The sequence below is a fragment of the Phalacrocorax aristotelis genome, unplaced genomic scaffold (assembly GCF_949628215.1).
Source record: "Phalacrocorax aristotelis unplaced genomic scaffold, bGulAri2.1 scaffold_116, whole genome shotgun sequence".
In the NCBI taxonomy this organism is placed as follows: Eukaryota; Metazoa; Chordata; class Aves; order Suliformes; family Phalacrocoracidae; genus Phalacrocorax; species Phalacrocorax aristotelis.
This window is the reverse complement of record NW_027441330.1, coordinates 91,188-114,591: the sequence shown is the minus strand read 5'-3', so window position 1 is coordinate 114,591 and position 23,404 is coordinate 91,188. Positions and strand designations below refer to the sequence as shown.

The 23,404-nt window shown below is 56.3% G+C and overlaps 1 long non-coding RNA gene across 2 annotated transcripts; it reads left to right on the top strand.

The window, feature by feature from the left end:
- Positions 1-15,377: 15,377 nt before the first annotated feature.
- On the top strand, positions 15,378-17,919 carry LOC142051355 (uncharacterized). 2 transcript variants are annotated; one of them, XR_012658436.1, is made up of 2 exons: positions 15,378-15,429; positions 17,325-17,919. It is a non-coding gene; the product is annotated as an uncharacterized LOC142051355 (long non-coding RNA). The 2 variants fall into 2 exon arrangements; XR_012658435.1 differs by having other exon boundaries at positions 15,402-15,472.
- The last annotated feature ends 5,485 nt before the right edge of the window (positions 17,920-23,404 follow it).

The following is a 23,404-nucleotide window of genomic DNA, read 5'->3' as shown; positions in this document are numbered from 1 at the left end:
TGGGATGTACTGGGAGGGGATTGGGATGTACTGGGAGGGAACTTGGATGTATTGGGAGGGAAGTGTTATGTACCAAGGGGGAACTGGGACGTACTGGGATGTAGTGGGAGTGAACTGTGAAGTACTGGGATGTACTGTGAGGGAACTGGGATGTACTGGGAGGGAACTTTAAAGTACTGGGATGTACTTAGAGGAAACTGGGAGGCAACTGGCATGTACTGGGATGTACTGGAATGGAACTGGGAGTGAACTGTGTGTGAACTGGGAGGGAACTGGGATGTACTGTGAGGGAACTGGGATGTACTGGGATGTACTGGGAGGGACTGGGAGGGATCTGGGATGTACTGGGCTGCACTGGTAGGTAACTGGGATGTACTGGGAGGAAACTGGAATGTCCCAGTTGACACCCACTTTCCTCCCAGTTTCCTCCCAGTATATCCCCGTTTCCTCCCAGTATATCCCAGTTTCCTCCCAGTACATCCCAGTAAATCCCAGCTCGCTCCCAGTACATGCCAATACATCGCAGTACATTCCAGTTCTGTTCCTGTACATCCCAATACATCCCCGTTCCATGCCAGTACATCCCAGTTTCCTACCAGTTCATCCCCGTACATCCCAATTCCCTCCCGGTTCACTACCTTTTCTTTCCCAGTGCCTCCCAATACATCCCAGTTCCGTCCCATTACATCCCAGCACATCCCAGTTCCCTCCCAGTACATCCCAGTTCCCTCCCAGTACTGGGAGGGAACTGGGATGTACTGGGAGGCACTACAATGTGCGGGGATGCCCTGGGATGTACCGTGGAGGAACTAGGATGTACAGCCTTGTACTGGGTTGTACCAGGTGGAACTGGCAGGGATTTGGGATGTACCAGGATCTACTAGGATGTACTGGGATGTACTGGGAGGTAACTGTTATGTACTGGGAAGGAACTGGTAGGGAACTGGGATGTACTGGGAGGGAACTGGGACGTACTGTGAGGACACTGGGATGTACTGTTATGTACTGGGAGGGAACTGGGACGTACTGGGATGTACTGGGAGGGAACTGTGAAGTACTGGGATGTACTGGGAGGGAACTGGGAGGGAACTGGTATGTAGTAGGATGTACTGGGTGGGAACTGGGATGTACCAGGATGTACTGGGATGTACTAGGAGGGAACTGGTATGTACTGGGAGGGAACTGGGATGTACTGGGATGTAGTGGGAGGGAACTGGGATGTACTGGGAGGGAACTGGGATGTACTGAGAGCGAACTGGGATGTACTGGGGACATACTGGCAGGGAACTGGGATGTACTGGGAGGGGATTGGGATGTACTGGGAGGGAACTTGGATGTATTGGGAGGGAAGTGTTATGTACCAAGGGGGAACTGGGACGTACTGGGAGGGAAGTTTGAAGTACTGGGATGTACTTAGAGGAAACTGGGAGGCAACTGGCATGTACTGGGATGTACTGGAATGGAACTGGGAGTGAACTGTGTGTGAACTGGGAGGGAACTGGGATATAATGTGAGGGAACTGGGATGTACTGGGAGGGACTGGGAGGGATCTGGGATGTACTGGCCTGCACTGGTAGGGAACTGGGATGTACTGGGAGGAAACTGGAATGTCCCAGTTGACACCCACTTCCCTCCCAGTTTCCTCCCAGTATATCCCAGTTTCCTCCCAGTATATCCCAGTTTCCTCCCAGTACATCCCAGTAAATCCAGCTCGCTGCCAGTACATGCCAATACTTCGCCGTATATTCCAGTTCCGTTCCTGTACATCCCAATACATCCCCGTTCCATGCCAGTACATCCCAGTTCCCTACCAGTTCATCCCCGTACATCCCAATTCCCTCCCGGTTCACTACCACTTCTTTCCCAGTGCCTCCCAATACATCCCAGTTCCGTCCCATTACATCCCAGTACATCCCAGTTCCCTCCCAGTACTGCGAGGGAGCTGGGATGTACTGGGAGGCACTACAATGTGCGGGGATGTCCTGGGATGTACCATGGAGGAACTAGGATGTACAGGCTTGTACTGGGTTGTACCGGGTGGAGCTGGCAGGGATTTGGGATGTACCAGGATCTACTGGGATGTACTGGGATGTACTGGGAGGTAACTGTTGTGTACTGGGAGTGAACTGGGAGGGACCTGGGATGTACTGGAAGGCACTACAATGTGCGGGGATGCACAGGGATGTACTGTGGAGGAACTAGGATGTACAGGCTTGTACTGGGTTGTACCGGGTGGAACTGGCAGGGATTTGGGATGTACCAGGATGTACTGGGATGTACTGGGAGGTAACTGTTATGTACTGGGAAGGAACAGGGAGGGAACTGGGATGTACTGGGAGGAAACTGGGATGTACTGGGTGGGAACTGGGACGTACTGTGAGGACACTTGGATGTACTGGTATGTACTGGGAGGGAAGTGTTATGTACTGAGGGGAACTGGGACGTACTGGGATGTACTGGGAGGGAACTGTGAAGTACTGGGATGTACTGGGAGTGAACTGGGAGGGAACTGGTATGTAGTAGGATGTACTGGGTGGGAACTGGGATGTACTGGGATGTACTGGGAGGGAACTGGTATGTACTGGGAGGGAACTGGGATTTACTGGGAGGGAACTGGGATGTACTGGGACATACTGGCAGGGAACTGGGATGTACTGGGAGGGGATTGGGACGGACTGGGAGGGAACTGGGATGTACTGGGCTGCACTGGTAGGGAACTGGGATGTACTGGGAGGAAACTGGAATGTCCCAGTTGACACCCACTTCCCTCCCAGTGCCTCCCAGTAAATCCCAGTTTCCTCCCAGTAAATCCCCGTTTCCTCCCAGTAAATCCCCGTTTCCTCCCAGTAAATCCCCGTTTCCTCCCAGTAAATCCCCGTTTCCTCCCAGTACATCCCAGTAAATCCCAGTTCGCTCCCAGTACATCCCAATACATCGCCGTACAATCCAGTTCCTTTCCTGTACATCCCAATACATCCCCGTTCCATTCCAGTACATCCCAGTTTCCTACCAGTTCATCCCCGTACATCCCAATTCCCTCCCGGTTCGCTACCACTTCTTTCCCAGTGCCTCCAAATACATCCCAGTTCCGTCCCATTACATCCCAGTACATCCCAGGTCCCTCCCAGTACATCCCAGTTCCCTCCCAGTACGTCCCAGTTCCCTCCCAGTACATCCCAGGTCCCTCCCAGTACTGGGAGGGAACTGGGATGTACTGGGAGGCACTACAATGTGCGGGGATGCCCTGGGATGTACTGTGGAGGAACTAGGATGTACAGGCTTGTACTGGGTTGTACCGGGTGGAACTGGCAGGGATTTGGGATGTACCAGGATCTACTGGGATGTACTGGGATGTACTGGGAGGTAACTGTTGTGTACTGGGAGTGAACTGGGAGAGAACTGGGATGTACTGGGAGGGAACTGCGATGTACTGTGAGGACACTGGGATGTACTGGTATGTACTGGGAGGGAAGTGTTATGTACTGAGGGGAACTGGGACGTACTGGGACGTTCTGGGAGGGAACTATGAAGTATTGGGATGTACTTAGAGGGAACTGGGATGTACTGGGAGGGAACTGGGAGTGAACTGGGAGGGAACTGTGAAGTACTGGGATGTACTTAGAGGGAACTGGGATGTACTGGGAGGGAACTGGGATGTACTGGGTGGAAAGTGTTGGGAATTGGGATTTACTGGGAGGGAACTGGGATGGACTGGGAGGGAACTGGGATGTAGTGGGACATACTGGGAGGGAACTGGGATGTACTGGGGTGTACTGGGAGGGAACTGTTATGTACCGAGGGGGAACTGGGATGTACTGGGAGTGAACTGTGAAGTACTGGGATGTACTTAGAGGGAAGTGGGAGGGAACTTGGATGTAGTGGGAGGGAACTGGGATTTACTTGGAGGAAAGTGGCATGTACTGGGATGTACTGGAATGGAACTGGGAGTGAACTGTGTGTGAACTGTGAGGGAACTGGGATGTACTGTGAGGGAACTGGGATGTACTGGGATGTACTGGGACGGACTGGGAGGGAACTGGGATGTACTGGGAGGGATCTGGGATGTACTGGGATGCACTGGTAGGGAACTGGGATGTACTGGGAGGAAACTGGAATGTCCCAGTTGACACCCACTTCCCTCCCAGTGCCTCCCAGTATATCCCAGTTTCCTCCCAGTACATCCCAGTAAATCCCAGCTCGCTGCCAGTACATCCCAGTACATCGCAGTACATTCCAGTTCCGTTCCTGTACATCCCAATACATCCCCGTTCCATGCCAGTACATCCCAGTTCCCAACCAGTTCATCCCCGTACATTCCAGTTCCCTCCCGGTTCACTACCACTTCTTTCCCAGTTCCGTCCCATTACATCCCAGTTCCGTCCCATTACATCCCAGTACATCCCAGGTCCCTCCCAGTACATCCCAGTTCCCTTCCAGTACATCCCAGGTCCCTCCCAGTACTGGGAGGGAACTGGGATGTACTGGGAGGCACTACAATGTGCGGGGATGCCCTGGGATGTACTGTGGAGGAACTAGGATGTACAGGCTTGTACTGGGTTGTACCGGGTGGAACTGGCAGGGATTTGGGATGTACCAGGATCTACTGGGATGTACTGGGAGGTAACTGTTATGTACTGGGAAGGAACAGGGAGGGAACTGGGATGTACTGGTAGGGAACTGGGATGTACTGTGAGGGAACTGGGACGTACTGTGAGGACACTGGGATGTACTGTTATGTACTGGGAGGGAAGTGTTATGTACTGAGGGGAACTGGGACGTACTGGGATGTACTGGGAGGGAACTGTGAAGTACTGGGATGTACTGGGAGTGAACTGGGAGGGAACTGGTATGTAGTAGGATGTACTGGGAGGGAACTGGGATGTACTGGGAGGGAACTGGGATGTACTGGGATGTAGTGGGAGGGAACTGGGAGGGAACTGGGATGTACTGGGAGCGAACTGGTATGTACTGGGAGGGAACTGGGATGTACTGGGACATACTGGCAGGGAACTGGGATGTACTGGGAGGGGATTGGGACGGACTGGGAGGGAACTGGGATGTACTGGGCTGCACTGGTAGGGAACTGGGATGTACTGGGAGGAAACTGGAATGTCCCAGTTGACACCCACTTCCCTCCCAATGCCTCCCAGTATATCCCAGTTTCCTCCCAGTATATCCCAGTTTCCTCCCAGTACATCCCAGTAAATCCCAGCTCGCTGCCAGTACATGCCAATACATCGCTGTACATTCCAGTTCTGTTCCTGTACATCCCAATACATCCCCGTTCCATGCCAGTACATCCCAGTTCCCTACCAGTTCATCCCCGTACATCCCAATTCCCTCCCGGTTCACTACCACTTCTTTCCCAGTTCCGTCCCATTACATCCCAGTTCCGTCCCATTACATCCCAGTACATCCCAGGTCCCTCCCAGTACATCCCAGTTCCCTTCCAGTACATCCCAGGTCCCTCCCAGTACTGGGAGGGACCTGGGATGTACTGGGAGGCACTACAATGTGCGGGGATGCCCTGGGATGTACTGTGGAGGAACTAGGATGTACAGGCTTGTACTGGGTTGTACCGGGTGGAACTGGCAGGGATTTGGGATGTACCAGGATCTACTGGGATGTACTGGGAGGTAACTGTTATGTACTGGGAAGGAACAGGGAGGTAACTGGGATGTACTGGTAGGGAACTGGGATATACTGGGAGGGAACTGGGACGTACTGTGAGGACACTGGGATGTACTGGTATGTACTGGGAGGGAAGTGTTATGTACTGAGGGGAACTGGGACGTACTGGGATGTACTGGGAGGGAACTGTGAAGTACTGGGATGTACTGGGAGTGAACTGGGAGGGAACTGGTATGTAGTAGGATGTACTGGGTGGGAACTGGGATGTACCGGGAGGGAACTGGTATGTACTGGGAGGGAACTGGGATGTACTGGGATGTAGTGGGAGGGAACTGGGAGGGAACTGGGATGTACTGGGAGGGAACTGGTATGTACTGGGAGGGAACTGGGATGTACTGGGACATACGGGCAGGGAACTGGGATGTACTGGGAGGGGATTGGGACGGACTGGGAGGGAACTGGGATGTACTGGGCTGCACTGGTAGGGAACTGGGATGTACTGGGAGGAAACTGGAATGTCCCAGTTGACACCCACTTCCCTCCCAGTTTCCTCCCAGTATATCCCAGTTTCCTCCCAGTATATCCCAGTTTCCTCCCAGTACATCCCAGTAAATCCCAGTTTGCTCCCAGTACATCGCAGTACATTCCAGTTCTGTTCCTGTACATCCCAATACATCCCCGTTCCATGCCAGTACATCCCAGTTTCCTACCAGTTCATCCCCGTACATCCCAATTCCCTCCCGGTTCACTACCACTTCTTTCCCAGTGCCTCCCAATACATCCCAGTTCCGTCCCATTACATCCCAGTACATCCCAGTTCCCTCCCAGTACGTCCCAGTTCCCTCCCAGTACATCCCAGGTCCCTCCCAGTACTGGGAGGGAACTGGGATGTACTGGGAGGCACTACAATGTGCGGGGATGCCCTGGGATGTACTGTGGAGGAACTAGGATGTACAGGCTTGTACTGGGTTGTACCGGGTGGAACTGGCAGGGATTTGAAATGTCCTAGGATCTACTAGGATGTACTGGGAGGTAACTGTTATGTACTGGGAGTGAACTGGGAGGGAACTGGGATGTACTGGGAGGGAACTGGGACGTACCGTGAGGACACTGGGATGTACTGATATGTACTGGGAGGGAAGTGTTATGTACTGAGGGGAACTGGGACGTACTGGGATGTACTGGGAGGGAACTGTGAAGTACTGGGATGTACTGGGAGTGAACTGGGAGGGAACTGGTATGTAGTAGGATGTACTCGGTGGGAACTGGGATGTACCAGGATGTACCGGGATGTACTGGGAGGGAACTGGTATGTACTGGGAGGGAACTGGGATGTACTGGGATGTAGTGGGAGGGAACTGGGAGGGAACTGGGATGTACTGGGAGGGAACTGGTATGTACTGGTAGGGAACTGGGATGTACTGGGACATACTGGCAGGGAACTGGGATGTACTGGGAGGGGATTGGGACGGACTGGGAGGGAACTGGGATGTACTGGGAGGCACTACAATGTGCGGGGATGCCCTGGGATGTACTGTGGAGGAACTAGGATGTACAGGCTTGTACTGGGTTGTACCGGGTGGAACTGGCAGGGATTTGGGATGTACCAGGATCTACTGGGATGTACTGGGAGGTAACTGTTATGTACTGGTAGGGAACTGGGATGTACTGGGAGGGAACTGGGATGTACTGTGAGGACACTGGGATGTACTGGTATGTACTGGGAGGGAAGTGTTATGTACTGAGGGGAACTGGGACGTACTGGGATGTACTGGGAGGGAACTGTGAAGTACTGGGATGTACTGGGAGTGAACTGGGAGGGAACTGGTATGTACTGGGATGTACTGGTTGGGAACTGGGATGTACCAGGATGTACTGGGATGGACTGGGAGGGAACTGGTATGTACTGGGAGGGAACTGGGATGTACTGGGACATACTGGCAGGGAACAGGGATGTACTGGGAGGGGATTGGGACGGACTGGGAGGGAACTGGGATGTACTGGGCTGCACTGGTAGGGAACTGGGATGTACTGGGAGGAAACTGGAATGTCCCAGTTGACACCCACTTCCCTCCCAATGCCTCCCAGTATATCCCAGTTTCCTCCCAGTATATCCCAGTTTCCTCCCAGTACATCCCAGTAAATCCCAGCTCGCTGCCAGTACATGCCAATACATCGCTGTACATTCCAGTTCTGTTCCTGTACATCCCAATACATCCCCGTTCCATGCCAGTACATCCCAGTTTCCTACCAGTTCATCCCAGTACATCCCAATTCCCTCCCGGTTCACTACCACTTCTTTCCCAGTGCCTACCAATACATCCCAGTTCCGTCCCATTACATCCCAGTACATCCCAGTTCCCTCCCAGTACATCCCAGTTCCCTCCCAGTACTGGGAGGGACCTGGGATGTACTGGGAGGCACTACAATGTGCGGGGATGCCCTGGGATGTACTGTGGAGGAACTAGGATGTACAGGCTTGTACTGGGTTGTACCGGGTGGAACTGGCAGGGATTTGGGATGTACCAGGATCTTCTGGGATGTACTGGGATGTACTGGGAGGTAACTGTTGTGTACTGGGAGGGAACTGGGAGGGAACTGTGAAGTACTGGGATGTACTTAGAGGGAACTGGGTTGTACTGGGAGGGAACTGGGATGGACTGGGTGGAAAGTGTTGGGAATTGGGATTTACTGGGAGGGAACTGGGATGTACCGGGAGGGAACTTGGATGTAGTGGGAGGGAACTGGGATTTACTTGGAGGAATGTGGCATGTACTGGGATGTACTGGAATGGAACTGGGAGTGAACTGTGTGTGAACTGTGAGGGAACTGGGATGTACTGTGAGGGAACTGGGATGTACTGGGATGTACTGGGACAGACTGGGAGGGATCTGGGATGTACTGGGAGGGATCTGGGATGTACTGGGATGCACTGGTAGGGAACTGGGATGTACTGGGAGGAAACTGGAATGTCCCAGTTGACACCCACTTCCCTCCCAGTGCCTCCCAGTATATCCCAGTTTCCTCCCAGTACATCCCAGTAAATCCCAGCTCGCTGCCAGTACATGCCAATACATCGCAGTACATTCCAGTTCCGTTCCTGTACATCCCAATACATCCCCGTTCCATGCCAGTACATCCCAGTTTCCTACCAGTTCATCCCCGTACATCCCAATTCCCTCCCGGTTCACTACCACTTCTTTCCCAGTGCCTCCCAATACATCCCAGTTCCGTCCCATTACATCCCAGTACATCCCAGTTCCCTCCCAGTACGTCCCAGTTCCCTCCCAGTACATCCCAGGTCCCTCCCAGTACTGGGAGGGAACTGGGATGTACTGGGAGGCACTACAATGTGCGGGGATGCCCTGGGATGTACTGTGGAGGAACTAGGATGTACAGGCTTGTACTGGGTTGTACCGGGTGGAACTGGCAGGGATTTAGGATGTACCAGGATCTACTGGGATGTACTGGGATGTACTGGGAGGTAACTGTTATGTACTGGGAGTGAACTGGGAGGGAACTGGGATGTACTGGTAGGGAACTGGGATGTACTGTGAGGGAACTGGGACGTACTGTGAGGACACTGGGATGTACTGTTATGTACTGGGAGGGAAGTGTTATGTACTGAGGGGAACTGGTGTGTACTGGGATGTACTGGGATGGAACTGTGAAGTACTGGGATGTACTGGGAGTGAACTGGGAGGGAACTGGTATGTAGTAGGATGTACTGGGTGGGAACTGGGATGTACCAGGATGTACTGGTATGTACTGGGAGGGAACTGGTATGTACTGGGAGGGAACTGGGATGTAGTGGGAGGGAACTGGGAGGGAACTGGGATGTACTGGGAGGGAACTGGTATGTACTGGGAGGGAACTGGGATGTACTGGGACATACTGGCGGGGAACTGGGATGTACTGGGAGGGGATTGGGATGTACTGGGAGGGAACTTGGATGTATTGGGAGGGAAGTGTTATGTACCAAGGGGGAACTGGGACGTACTGGGATGTAGTGGATTGAACTGTGAAGTACTGGGATGTACTGTGAGGGAACTGGGATGTACTGGGAGGGAACTTTAAAGTACTGGGATGTACTTAGAGGAAACTGGGAGGCAACTGGCATGTACTGGGATGTACTGGAATGGAACTGGGAGTGAACTGTGTGTGAATTGGGAGGGAACTGGGATGTACTGTGAGGGAACTGGGATGTACTGGGATGTACTGGGAGGGACTGGGAGGGATCTGGGATGTACTGGGCTGCACTGGTAGGGAACTGGGATGTACTGGGAGGAAACTGGAATGTCCCAGTTGACACCCACTTCCCTCCCAGTGCCTCCCAGTATATCCCAGTTTCCTCCCAGTACATCCCAGTAAATCCCAGTTTGCTCCCAGTACATCCCAGTACATCGCAGTACATTCCAGTTCCGTTCCTGTACATCCCAATACATCCCCATTCCATGCCAGTACATCCCAGTTCCCTACCAGTTCATCCCCGTACATCCCAATTCCCTCCCAGTTCACTACCACTTCTTTCCCAGTTCCGTCCCATTACATCCCAGTTCCGTCCCATTACATCCCAGCACATCCCAGTTCCCTCCCAGTACATTCCAGGTCCCTCCCAGTACATCCCAGTTCCCTCCCAGTACTGGGAGGGAACTGGGATGTACTGGGAGGCACTACAATGTGCGGGGATGCCCTGGGATGTACTGTGGAGGAACTAGGATGTACAGGCTTGTACTGGGTTGTACCGGGTGGAACTGGCAGGGATTTGGGATGTACCAGGATCTACTGGGATGTACTGGGAGGTAACTGTTATGTACTGGGAAGGAACAGGGAGGTAACTGGGATATAATGGGATGGAACTGGGATGTACTGGGAGGGAACTGGGACGTACTGTGAGGACACTGGGATGTACTGGTATGTACTGGGAGGGAAGTGTTATGTACTGAGGGGAACTGGGACGTACTGGGATGTACTGGGAGGGAACTGTGAAGTACTGGGATGTACTGGGAGTGAACTGGGAGGGAACTGGTATGTAGTAGGATGTACTGGGTGGGAACTGGGATGTACCAGGATGTACTGGGATGTACTGGGAGGGAACTGGTATGTACTGGGAGGGAACTGGGATGTACTGGGATGTAGTGGGAGGGAACTGGGAGGGAACTGGGATGTACTGGGAGGGAACTGGTATGTACTGGGAGGGAACTGGGATGTACTGGGACATACTGGCAGGGAACTGGGATGGACTGGGAGGGGATTGGGACGGACTGGGAGGGAACTGGGATGTACTGGGCTGCACTGGTAGGGAACTGGGATGTACTGGGAGGAAACTGGAATGTCCCAGTTGACACCCACTTCCCTCCCAGTTTCCTCCCAGTATATCCCAGTTTCCTCCCAGTATATCCCAGTTTCCTCCCAGTACATCCCAGTAAATCCCAGTTTGCTCCCAGTACATCGCAGTACATTCCAGTTCTGTTCCTGTACATCCCAATACATCCCCGTTCCATGCCAGTACATCCCAGTTTCCTACCAGTTCATCCCCGTACATCCCAATTCCCTCCCGGTTCACTACCACTTCTTTCCCAGTGCCTCCCAATACATCCCAGTTCCGTCCCATTACATCCCAGTACATCCCAGGTCCCTCCCAGTACATCCCAGGTCCCTCCCAGTACTGGGAGGGAACTGGGATGTACTGGGAGGCACTACAATGTGCGGGGATGCCCTGGGATGTACTGTGGAGGAACTAGGATGTACAGGCTTGTACTGGGTTGTACCGGGTGGAACTGGCAGGGATTTGGGATGTACCAGGATGTACTGGGATGTACTGGGATGTACTGGGAGGTAACTGTTATGTACTGGGAAGGAACTGGGAGGGAACTGGGATGTACAGGGATGGAACTGGGATGTACTGGGAGTGAACTGGTATGTAGTAGGATGTACTGGGTGGGAACTGGGATGTACCAGGATGTACTGGGATGTACTGGGAGGGAACTGGTATGTACTGGGAGGGAACTGGGATGTAGTGGGAGGGAACTGGGAGGGAACTGGGATTTACTGGGAGGGAACTGGGATGTACTGGGACATACTGGGAGGGAACTGGGATGTACTGGGAGGGGATTGGGACGGACTGGGAGGGAACTGGGATGTACTGGGAGGGAACTGGGACGTACTGTGAGCACACTGGGATGTACTGGTATGTACTGGGAGGGAAGTGTTATGTACTGAGGGGAACTGGGACGTACTGGGATGTGCTGGGAGGGAACTGTGAAGTACTGGGGTGTACTTAGCAGGAACTGGGAGGGAACTGGGATGTAGTGTGATGTACTGGGAGGGAACTGGCATGTACTGGGATGTACTGGAATGGAACTGGGAGTGAACTGTGTGTGAACTGTGAGGGAACTGGGATGTACTGGGAGGGAACTGGCATGTACTGGGATGTACTGGAATGGAACTGGTAGTGAACTGTGTGTGAACTGTGAGGGAACTGAGATGTACTGGAGGGAACTGGGATGTACTGGGATATACTGGAGGGAACTGGAATGTACTAAGAGGGAACTGGGACGTACTGGGAGGGAACTAGGACGCACTGGTAGGGAACTGGGACGGAACTGGGATGTACTGGGACGTACTGGGAGGGAACTGGGACGTACTGGGAGGTAACTGTTGTGTACTGGGAGTGAATTGGGAGGGAACTGGTATGTAGTAGGATGTACTGGGAGGGAACTGGGATGTACTGGGACGGAGTGGGAGGGAACTGGGATGTACTGGGATGGAACTTTGAAGTACTGGGATGTACTTAGAGGAAACTTGGAGGCAACTGGCATGTACTGGGATGTACTGGAATGGAACTGGGAGTGAACTGTGTGTGAACTGTGAGGGAACTGGGATGTACTGGGAGGGAACTGGGACGGACTGGGAGGGAACTGGGACGGACTGGGAGGGAAATGGGATGTACTGGGCTGCACTGGTAGGGAACTGGGATGTACTGGGAGGAAACTGGAATGTCCCAGTTGACACCCACTTCCCTCCCAGTGCCTCCCAGTATATTCCAGTTTCCACCCAGTATATCCCAGTTTCCTCCCAGTACATCCCAGTAAATTCCAATTTGCTCCCAGTACATCCCAGTACATCGCAGTACATTCCAGTTCCGTTCCTGTACATCCCAATACATCCCCGTTCCATGCCAGTACATCCCAGTTCCCTACCAGTTCATCCCCATACATCCCAATTCCCTCCCGGTTCACTACCACTTCTTTCCCAGTTCCGTCCCATTACATCCCAGTTCCGTCCCATTACATCCCAGTACATCCCAGTTCCCTCCCAGTACATCCCAGGTCCCTCCCAGTACTGGGAGGGACCTGGGATGTACTGGGAGGCACTACAATGTGCGGGGATGCACAGGGATGTACCGTGGAGGAACTAGGATGTACAGGCTTGTACTGGGTTGTACCGGGTGGAACTGGCATGGATTTGGGATGTACCAGGATCTACTGGGATGTACTGGGAGGTAACTGTTATGTACTGGGAAGGAACTGGGAGGGAACTGGGATGTACTGGTAGGGAACTGGGATGTACTGTGAGGGAACTGGGACGTAGTGTGAGGACACTGGGATGTACTGTTATGTACGGGGAGGGAAGTGTTATGTACTGAGGGGAACTGGGACGTACTGGGATGTGCTGGGAGGGAACTGTGAAGTACTGGGATGTACTTAGAGGGAACTGGGATGTACTGGGAGGGAACTGTGAAGTACTGGGATGTACTGGGATGGAACTGGGATGGAACTGGGATGGAACTGGGAGGGAACTGGTATGTAGTAGGATGTACTGGTTGGGAACTGGGATGTACCAGGATGTACTGGGATGTACTGGGAGGGAACTGGTATGTACTGGGAGGGAACTGGGATGTACTGGGATGTACTGGGAGGGAACTGGGATGTACTGTGAGGGAACTGGGATGTACTGGGACATACTGGCAGGGAACTGGGATGTACTGGGAGGGAATCGGGATGTAATGGGAGGGAACTGGGATGTATTGGGAGGGAAGTGTTATGTACCAAGGGGGAACTGGGACGTACTGGGATGTAGTGGGAGTGAACTGTGAAGTACTGGGATGTACTGTGAGGGAACTGGGATGTACTGGGAGGGAACTTTGAAGTACTGGGATGTACTTAGAGGAAACTGGGAGGCCACTGGCATGTACTGGGATGTACTGGAATGGAACTGGGAGTGAACTGTGTGTGAACTGGGAGGGAACTGGGATGTACTGTGAGGGAACTGGGATGTACTGGGACGGACTGGGAAGGAACTGGGACGGACTGGGAGGGATCTGGGATGTACTGGGCTGCACTGGTAGGCAACTGGGATGTACTGGGAGGGAACTGGGATGTACTGGGCGTCGCTGGGAGGGAGCTGGGATGTACTGGGATCCATACTGTGTGGCATGTTGGTCATTACTGGGACGCACTGGTCTATACGCGCGGGCTGATATCTGACCCCTCTGGCCCCACCCACCTTTGCGACAGGCCCCGCCCCCTGGCGAGGGCCTGGTGGGGTGGGGCCGTGCTCGTGTGCTCCCCAGCATCCCCAGTTAGCAACAGGTCCCACCCCCTGGTGACAGCCTGGGGGTGTTGCTGGTGCTGCCTGGCCCCACCCTCCATAGCAACAGGCCCTGCCCTTGGTGATGGCTCCAGGGGCATTGCCAGCGTCCCTTTGGACACACCCCCTTAGTGACAGGCCCCACCCCCCGGCAACGGCCCGGGGGTCGGTGCCGGCTCTCTCCCCTTAGCGACAGGCCCCACCCCCCGGCAACGGCCCGGGGGGCGGTGCCGGCTCTCTCCCCTTAGCGACAGGCCCCGCCCCCCGGCAACAGCCCGAGCCTGTGTTTGCTCCGCCCGGGGGGCTCGGTTTGGGTGTTTTCTCTCCCCCCTCCCTCCCGTGCCGGGAACTCCAGGCGGCTCTCGTACGGCTCCCGGGGCCTTCACCCCCCGGGGGGCTCGGCCCGCCCCTTTCGCGGGGCGCTGTGGGAAGGGCGGGGGCGGGGCCCGGGGGTGGAAGAGCCCCGGCTCTGGCCCTGGGCTTCTCTGGCGTCGGTGCTCCCGTGTTCCCTCGGGCGGTCGCAGCTTTGGGGCTGTCTCAGCCCCCCGGGCAGGCGTGCTCTGGCGTTTAGAGAAGCGGAGGCGTTGCCTGAGGTAAGGATTCCAGAGCTTGGCACTCTTTGGCGGCATCTGTACTAGAAAGGTCCCTTGTGGCCTGCTTTGCTTTTTTTCTCCCAGGATGCTGTTTTGGGCGCTGAGGGGGCGGTGAGACGGGTTAGTGGTATGGTGTTCTGTTTGGGGTTTGGTTTTTGCTTTGCTGTTTTTTTTCCCCTCGTGAGATCATTTTATTGTGCTGCTGCAATTCCTGTCTTTACTGAACCCGGAACCTTGGGGGTTTTCACTAGTTGTGCCGTTCACTGTTTCAGGTGTTGCCTTGGCCTCTCAACAGCCGTGGCACAACCTGCAGCGATGCTGCCTCTCCAGGCCCCCGCAGGCCCCGCTTTCTTGTCCAGCCAGGTGGGAAAGCGTGGTTGTTGCAGAAACAGCTACGCCCTGCGACTCCTCCTCAGGTTGTTGGCTCGGCCCCAACAGCGTACAGGCTGCTGAGGTCACCGCCTCCGCGCGGGACGCAGGCGGCCCGGAGAGCTTTACCCCGCGCCATTTCCGTCCCCTCTGGGCAGCAGCGGAGCTGCCGCTGCTTCAGGCGGCCGCTTTCTCGAGGGCGAGGAGCTGGGATGACAACGGGCCGCTGCAGACTCTGGTCAGGGTAAGAGGCTGTTCCCTGGGGAGCCGGCGCAGGGGGAGCGGAGGTACGCACGGGCACTTGTCGGTGCCCCTGGCCGGTAAAGGGAAGGTTAAATTGTTAGAGTGCAAATAAATACATATTATTTAGGGAGGAGTCGTGACTAAATTTAATCACACCTATTACTGAACAAACCAGGCAGTCATTATTCCTAATCTGTAGTTAAAAAAAATAAAGGCAGTCCTTTTTTATGCCATAAATAGAGTTGCGAGTCATTAATAGCTCAATCTAAATACAGCCGTTACTAAATCAACTGCAGGCATTAATGACTCCTGATCAGAAACAAAATAAGGAAATTTTCGAATCTAGAATGAAAATCGACCCGGAAAGCTAAATTGGGAGCGGGTAGTACTGAAATTGTAACAGGGCTGTTAGAAAGTTCAGAGGCAGCGACAGCTCCTGCTTCCAACCCAAGCAGTAAACGAAGCTTTAGGTTCTTAAATGAAGAGAAATAAAGGTGAGCTGTTAAACAGTGGCTGGGGTCAAGCGTAGCTATTAAGAAAATTTGCAGGTACGGGTGATTCCTGAGCAGAACTAACAATTCCAGAAGATTTAGATTTAAAAACTACAGAGCTAATGGAGTGCCACAACCGCCCGGATGTAACTGCAGCCGCTTTGGGGGAATGCCCCAGCCCCCCCAGCCACCGCTATTAATTACTGCCAAGGAGAGCGAAAGTGAAAGTAGAAGCAGTGCAGGTGAAGTGTGAGCAGTACGCTTTTTCCTAAGTCATCTCTTCGTGTCAGGAGAGGAAAGAAAATGGAAAGAAGATGTTTGCAGGGGGTCTGTGCTGGGTTACCTGCGCGTCTCTTCCGTGCGTCCTTGAGGAGACATTTAGCTCCTGTTGGGCGCTCGCAGGTGGAGACAGGGCGAGCTGGAGGCAGGATCGGTGCCGGCACTGATAAAGGGATGGGCAACGAGCGGAGAGAAGAGGGGGCAAGGGCTGAAAAAGGGTCACCGGTTCTGCAGGGAAGGCAGCGGGATGTGACTCGGCAACCGCTCTGACGAGCGCAGGGTCATTCGCTGCGATGAAGTCAGGGTCTGCGGCTGGCCCGGAGAGGCAGCAGAAATCCCAAACTCTTTGCAGGGGTACCGGCCAGATTAGGGCAACACCTGAACAGTAAAACCATTTAGGGGAAGCAGAGCTGGGCTGCACCGCGTGGCCAACCTCCCTCTTCTCCGTGAGTCCCAAAGGGGCAGCTCCAAGAATGTGCTGAGAATTCATCCCTTGCGCTAAAAATGAGACGCAAGTAGCACCCACCCGTGAATTTTATTTTCTCTCTCGCTCTGCGGCTCCTGCCTGCTTGTCTCTCCTCAGTGCTCACCTGCACCCGTGCTCGGATGGGGCAGCTGAGGGAAGGTGCTGCCATCTCCCCAGCCCCGGCGGACCGCCCCTCAGCTGTGTCCTCTGTCAGGGAGCGTCGTCATCTCTCCTGCCTCCCAGAGCGTGTCCTGTAGTGGCAGACGCGCGGGCTTTTCCCTGCACGCGCATACGGGAAGGGAAGGGAAGGGAAGGGAAGCACAGTGAGAGCTGGGCTTGTCAAAGAGTAATGGGGGTGGTGGGAAGCGTAGCTAGAACCGGAGAGCTACAGCGCAAAAGCGAAGCGGACGGGACACAAAAGTAAAATGGTGCACAGGAATGCTGAGGAGAGAACTCCCGCAGCACACAGGAAATCAGTGTCAGAATCTATTGTCTTCTGACTGCCAAATTAAAAATAATGGCACGCTTTGCAACGCTAAGCTCGCTCTAATCGTCTGAACTGTTTCTTTCCAACCCCCACCGCCCCCAGCACACCGCTCAGCCTCCTCAGCCTGAAATGCCTTGTTTTCCTTCTTTTTTTTTTTTTTTTTTTTATGACAGGGCAACTTCTGTTCCCGAGGTGGTGCCTACGGTACAGCTATCTCTTCGAAGACAGTTTGGTTTAGGTCAGAGAATGTTGAGCCTGGACTGAATCAGCCTCTGTTTCTATTTCTGGAAATCGTCGGTCCTGTGCATCAAGCCCGGAAAAAAGGAAATATGAACCAAAGGACGTGGGGCCTGCAGGGCTAGGAAATTATTTGAGAAGAGGTTCAGTGGGGAAATGACTCTTTGTCTGTGGGGCGTCCAGGCAAGCAACCCAGCTGCTAGAAAGCGGCGCTGTCCCCAGGATGGCCTCGGCGGTCCCGTTGGAGTCGGGGCAACAAGGACAAGGCAGGGTGAAGCATCTGGCCTGCCGTGTGGAACGTGACTGTACAAAGCACGTGTGATGCACTGCAAGTTTACTTGTTTAAACTGTGAGTTAAAGAAGGTGTGCAGTTGCTTTGTAAACAGCCGACGCTCTAAAGCTACACCCATCTAATTGCTAGCTGTATTAAATCTATCGTATTGCTGTTTCTGCATTAAAAAATAAAAAAGAAAAAAACCAACACACCTATGTAAGCACTTCTAAGTACAACGGAAAACCACTGTTTAACGCGTGGCATGTGTGGGTTGTTTTTTTGGGGTGGGAGGGTGGGGTGTATGACAAAAACCTGCGAGAGACACACGCACATACGCACATGTCATGTTTAGCGCTCACCTAAACCCAAAAAAGAAAATCCACTCTTTATTTTGCAGCATTAGCATTAGCTTCCAGCGCACAGCCTGAGCGCACACCTCTGCTCTCACCGTCTGCTCCCTCTTCAACCGTGTGTGGCTGTCATCAGCTTGCACAGGCTTTGCTCGTGCAAGTTTCCGCGACAGCTTACGAGAAGGCAGGGAAACCAACCCAGCAAGACGCGTAGTGCCTTCCTCTATGGGCTCTGTCCAGCCTTTGTTAAAATGAGCAGAAAAGAAATCTGCTGCTGCCTTTACCCTGACTGACTCTTACAGAGAGCATCTGACTTGACCCGCAGCAAAGTGATGCCCCAGGCAGCAGCACGTATTGGCGCGGACCGCGGTTTCACCCACCTGTTTTACTGGGCCGGTCCTTTCCCACGGCCGATGCCGCAGATGTGGCGCGCCCCACCCCCAAACCTCTTTACGAGGGTTCCCTGGGCTCTGCAAGTCGCCTGCTGGACGTGTTGCTGATTCAGGCACGGGCAAAGTCAGCTTCTTCGCTGGCCTCGGGCCAGGGCAGCCACGTACTCGAGGGAAACTCAGAATATCTCCAGCGAGATCTCACCGGGAGGCTGGGACCTCGTCAGTAGGGGAGAAAGCCAAGCGACTGACACTGAAAGGGAGCTCTTTGCTAGGCTGTAGATCGTAAAGTTAACAAAGAAAACAAACCTGCCTTTTTAAAAATGCCCTCTTTTGAGTCTGCCACATTTGATACGGATTTTTTAAATTGCAGGGTATATCTCCTACAGGCCTCATGCAAAGGGAAGTGAGTACCTCTGGCTCTCAGGACAAGGGGGTCCCTCAGGAGCCCAGGTGCTCACGCCAGCCGGCATCTGGCACAGCACAGGGCAGGAGCTTTGGCAGTAGTACGTGAGCTGAGAATGAGAGTTAGGCAGCACTGCGCGCTTCTCCTGTGAGCCGCCGAGGCTCGCGCGCTGTACCTTCCACAAATAAAAGGCCAGAAGAGTCAGCATTTCTGCTAGTTCCAGCCTCATCCGTACCCTCGTCGGTGTAGCTGTAAGCAAGTGTCCCGTAGCGACTGGGAGCGTGGCAGCTGGGCTTCCTGCGCTGCCTTAGGTTGTGCCCTTGGAGAGACCCTTCTCCGAGCCCCGTGAGCCCCGGGGTGGGTGGGCTGCGGTGCCGTTCAACGCTGAATAGGCACGAAGGCCTGTAAACAAAATGTATTTATATCGCACCCATACCCGGCAGCCAACCGCCGCTTTATTTACGTATTCTGCACCTCCTGCCGACGCTTTTAAACTTAGCCGATATTGCCGCAGTTTTCACTGACGGGGCAGGGGGCTGCCACGCTGCAGGGGGAGTGTCTGGGTGTCTCCCACGGACACAGACGTCCTCAGCTGGGTAGGGACAGGGTGAGAGCTGGAACAACTCTGCTGACATGTAAGGGCCGTCCCAGGGCAAGGCTCCTGGGTCTGGGGGCTGAAAGGCGAGCCGCGCTGGGTGGTTGGTGTGGGAGTTGTGGAGCAAGTAGGGGAAAAAAAAAACAACAAGAAAAAACCATCCAAATGTTTCACAGCAGGTAGAAAGCTAGGCAGAAAGCAAACTGAATGCTGTAAAGACAAAAGCCGAAAGCCGGCTATGGACTGTACGAAGAGTCAGTGCCACGGAAGGAGGTTATTTCTTCAACTGACCATAGGAGGCTTTTTGTGAGAAAACACAACACCTTTCTGCTACGGCGCGGTACCGCAGCAGTAATGGGCCAGAGCGTGCGAGCGCCTTTGGCAGGATCGGTAACGGCCGGGGCACGGCCGAACGGCCAGCCCACCTTCCGCACAAGGAAAACACCATTCCCCTGGAACGCCACGCAGACCCAGGACAGGTAAGGCGGAGGCCGAGCCCAGGCGCCCCCATTGCCAAGGACCACCTTGGCCTTGCAGCGTCTCATGCTTCGGGGTGTTTTGCAGGCCGTGGCTAAGCTCAGGCCCCCTGCTAGTAGCTGCCCCCGGTCGCCCGGCGCCGGTCGGGCCCCAGCCCCCAGCGCGGTGCGGCGCAGGGCAGTGACCCAGCAGGGCGGCCCCCCGGGCCCCAGCCCCCCCCCCCCCGCCTGCGGCCAGGCCCCGCGGCCGCCGGCCTCTTCCTCCTCTGCCCGCTCCCGTCGCAGACGGCTCGGTATGTGTCACGAGCGGCAGCCCCGTTCAGCAGCTCTCGGAGGGCGCGCGGCTCTGGCCGGCCGTGACCGGGGCCCGCAGGGGTTTCCCGCTCGCCCCGAGAAGGCGCTGGCCCCGAGCCGGCGCGTCCCGCCCCGCCCCGCCCGGCCCTCGGCGCCCTCGCGAGCTGAGCGCGGCCCGGCCAGCAGGGGGCGCTGGCGCTCACCGGCTGGGCGCGGGGGCGGTCCGGCGCGGGGGGCGGGGCCGGTGGGGGCCGTTCCTTCCGGCCGCCCTTTAAGGGCCGCCCCGCGGGGCTCGGGCTTCCGGTGGCGCGTGCGCGGCGCGTCGGAGCGGGGGCGGGAGCGGTGCGTGTGGAGGCCGAAGGGCCGGTGCGTGTGGCGGCCGGGTCGCGAGGCGTCCCTGTGCGGTGCCGGGGCCCCTCTGCGGCCCGGCGTGGGAAGCCCGCGGCCGGCGGAGCCTGCTCGGAGCTGGGCGGGGAGCGCCGCGGCGGTCCGGCCGCCGGCAGCCATCCCCTGCGGTGGCCGGCAGCCCCTCGGGACGCCTGGAGGCCTGGCGGTGCCCGAGCCTCGCCTGCGGCAGCCGCCTGAGAGAGCAGCGCGGCCGTGTCCGGGGGCCGGAGAGCGCTGGTGGGTGAGTTCGGGCAGCGGGTGGGTCTCCGTGTGAGGTGAGGCCTGGCGCGGGCCGGGGGGTATCTCCGTGCGGGTCGGGCCGGGGGCGGGGCGGGGGCCGGGCCCCGCAGAGAAGCCCCGGTCGGGCATCGTTCGCTTTTCCACAATGTAGGGCTCTCCCCGGTTATTTTTTGTGTACTGTGTTTTGGGTCACCTGAAAGCCTTTGGCCGGTTACGTTTGGTGCGGGGAGATGGCAGGTCTGGAGCCTGAAAGATCTCTGGTGGGGGGTGGGGGAGGTATTTCTTGCCTTAAAACTCTGAGCCCACCTCGTGTGTCATGTCGTGAGTCTCGTGACTGTGGCAAATGGCTGAGTCGGGCGTTTTCTGATAACTAACTTCTGAACGTGTGCGTGTGTAGGCACGGGGAGATTTGTGCAGTGTGACGGAGCCCCTTGTGCTTCTGTGCTAATGTCTACCTGTTCTAGACCTCCAGAGTTGGAAAGCCTTTGTTTAGTGCCTAGTTGTGCCTGCGTAACAAATGTTTTAGCTGCTGATGGGTTATACCTCTGCTGCGAACTTCTTGCTGGGTGGCTTGATTGTTTCTGGTTGTCCGTGTAAATCTAGGCAGCTATTTTCTGCCCGGTGGTGAAGCCTATCGCTTTGGATAACAAAGGGCAGGAGTGCAATAAAGAAAAAGGTGATTCGTCTGCTGCAGCTCCTTGGAAACAATTCGTTCCTTATTTTCTGCCCTTGGGCAGGCGTTGTGCTTTCCAGATAATGCAGCCTCTCCTGTGCCTGTCCACGCCGTGCATTTTGTCCTGCCCTTGCTTGAAAAGGCTCTCCTTGCCTTCCTCCCCTCTGCTGCAGTTGCCTTAATCTCTCGCTGCTGCTGCTGCTGCTGCTGGAAGAGGGATAAAGGGAGTGTTGTCGATCGGGTTGTTAAAAGCTTTTTCGCGGGCTGTAACGCGCGGGAAAGGGGGGCCGGGGGGGAGGATCAGTTTGCGGGGAAAATGGGAAACCAACATCACCTTCCCCTCCTACGGCGCAGCCCGGCCGCACGGCTCCCCGGGGATGCCCCTGCCCGCGGGTGTACCGTGTGTGCGCCCCCCGCGTGGGGCGGGGGACGACGACACCCCCCCACACACCGTCGGCGGCACTGGGGCAACCCCTGCCCCAGGGCTCCGCGCTCGTACCCGGCTCTCCCCGCTCCGGCACGGCACGGGGCTGGACGCACCGAGAAGACCCCGGAGCGGCTTCTCGCGTCCGGGCGAGAACAGGGCCCGGCCCCGAGCAGCAGAGCGGGCACCGCCGGTAGCTCGGAGGAGCGGGGCCGGCTCGGCTCGAGGCGTCAGAGCGAAAAGGGACGAGAACCGTCCCGGAGCGTCCGGGGGTTGGGGGGGTTGGCGGATGGTCCGGTGGCCGGGTTCGGCTCCGTGCCGGGCCGTGGGGCAGCCGGAGCCGCGCCGGGGGGCAGGTGAGGAGCCGCATGGCCGGGCGCGCTGTGGGTCGGCGGGTTTGGGCTGTGGGGTCTCCCGGTCCGCGGAGCCCCCGGGGGGGCGGCGGGGTGCGGGCAGCAGCGGCCCCGGGCCGAGCGCTGTCGTGGGTCGGTGGTTGGGTTTTGGGGCCGAGCCCGTGCCCGTCCCCGGGGAGTAGGGGCAGCCCCACCCGGCTCTCGACTGCTCCTCGTCGGGGTCTGGCGGCGGCGGCGGCGACCCCGGCGGGGGCTCCTGCGGTGCCGGGCGGGTCCCCCCTTGCCCGCGAGGCAGGCAGGGACCCCGGCTGCTGCCGCCGCGGTTTGCTGGAGGCGGGCTGGGCCCGGCCCCCTGTGGGGTTGGGGTGCGGGCCCGGCGCTGCCGGGGAAACGAGGCCTGCGAGAGCAGGAAGAAAGCGCTGCCGGGCCGGTGCTGGGCTGCCCCGCCGGGGTGCGGGGCCGGGCCCGCGCAGTTCAGTTCCCAAGGCCTCCCCGACAGTGCCCGCGTGGGCCGTGGGGGTGCAGGGCTGCGGGGTGGCTGCGCTCTCCGCGGCCCTGAGCGTTGCCCGTGGGGACTGCGGAGGGGGCCGGGACGCAGCCAGGCTCAGCTGGTTTGGTCCCTGAGCGTGGAGAGCACAGCTCTTCTGTTCCTGGGCCTTGAGAGCAGGCTCCTGTGGCTGACGCCGGGGCCCTGAAACAGATCGAGTCGTGCGTTTTGAAGGCCTGAGCGAGGGGACTAAGTGGTGTGGTTTTGGGCTGAGGAGCAGAGGTCAAGTGCTGCGCTTTTGGGACTTGAGAACAGGCTCAGCAGCTGGGCTTTTTGGCTCAGAACCGGTCCCAAAGTGAGCTGGTTTGGGGGCCAAAAGCAGAAGCCGGTTTGGCTGCTTGTGGGGGTGGCGTGGGGGCATCGGGGGCTGCAGGGGAAAGCAAGGGTTGGGCAGGGTACGAGGACCCTCCCCGGAGGTGGGGGTCCGGTCACATCGGACCCCGAAGTTCGGGAGGCCGGCATGCACCAGAGCGAACTCGCCACCTGAGGCGGGTCTCTGGAGGAAGGGTGCTTTTTGGATCCAGCGCAGCGCACCCTCTTTGGGTCCAGCTCTTCATTCTGCGCTGCTTAGAAGAGTTATTAACCAATTAATTAAACATACAAACTAA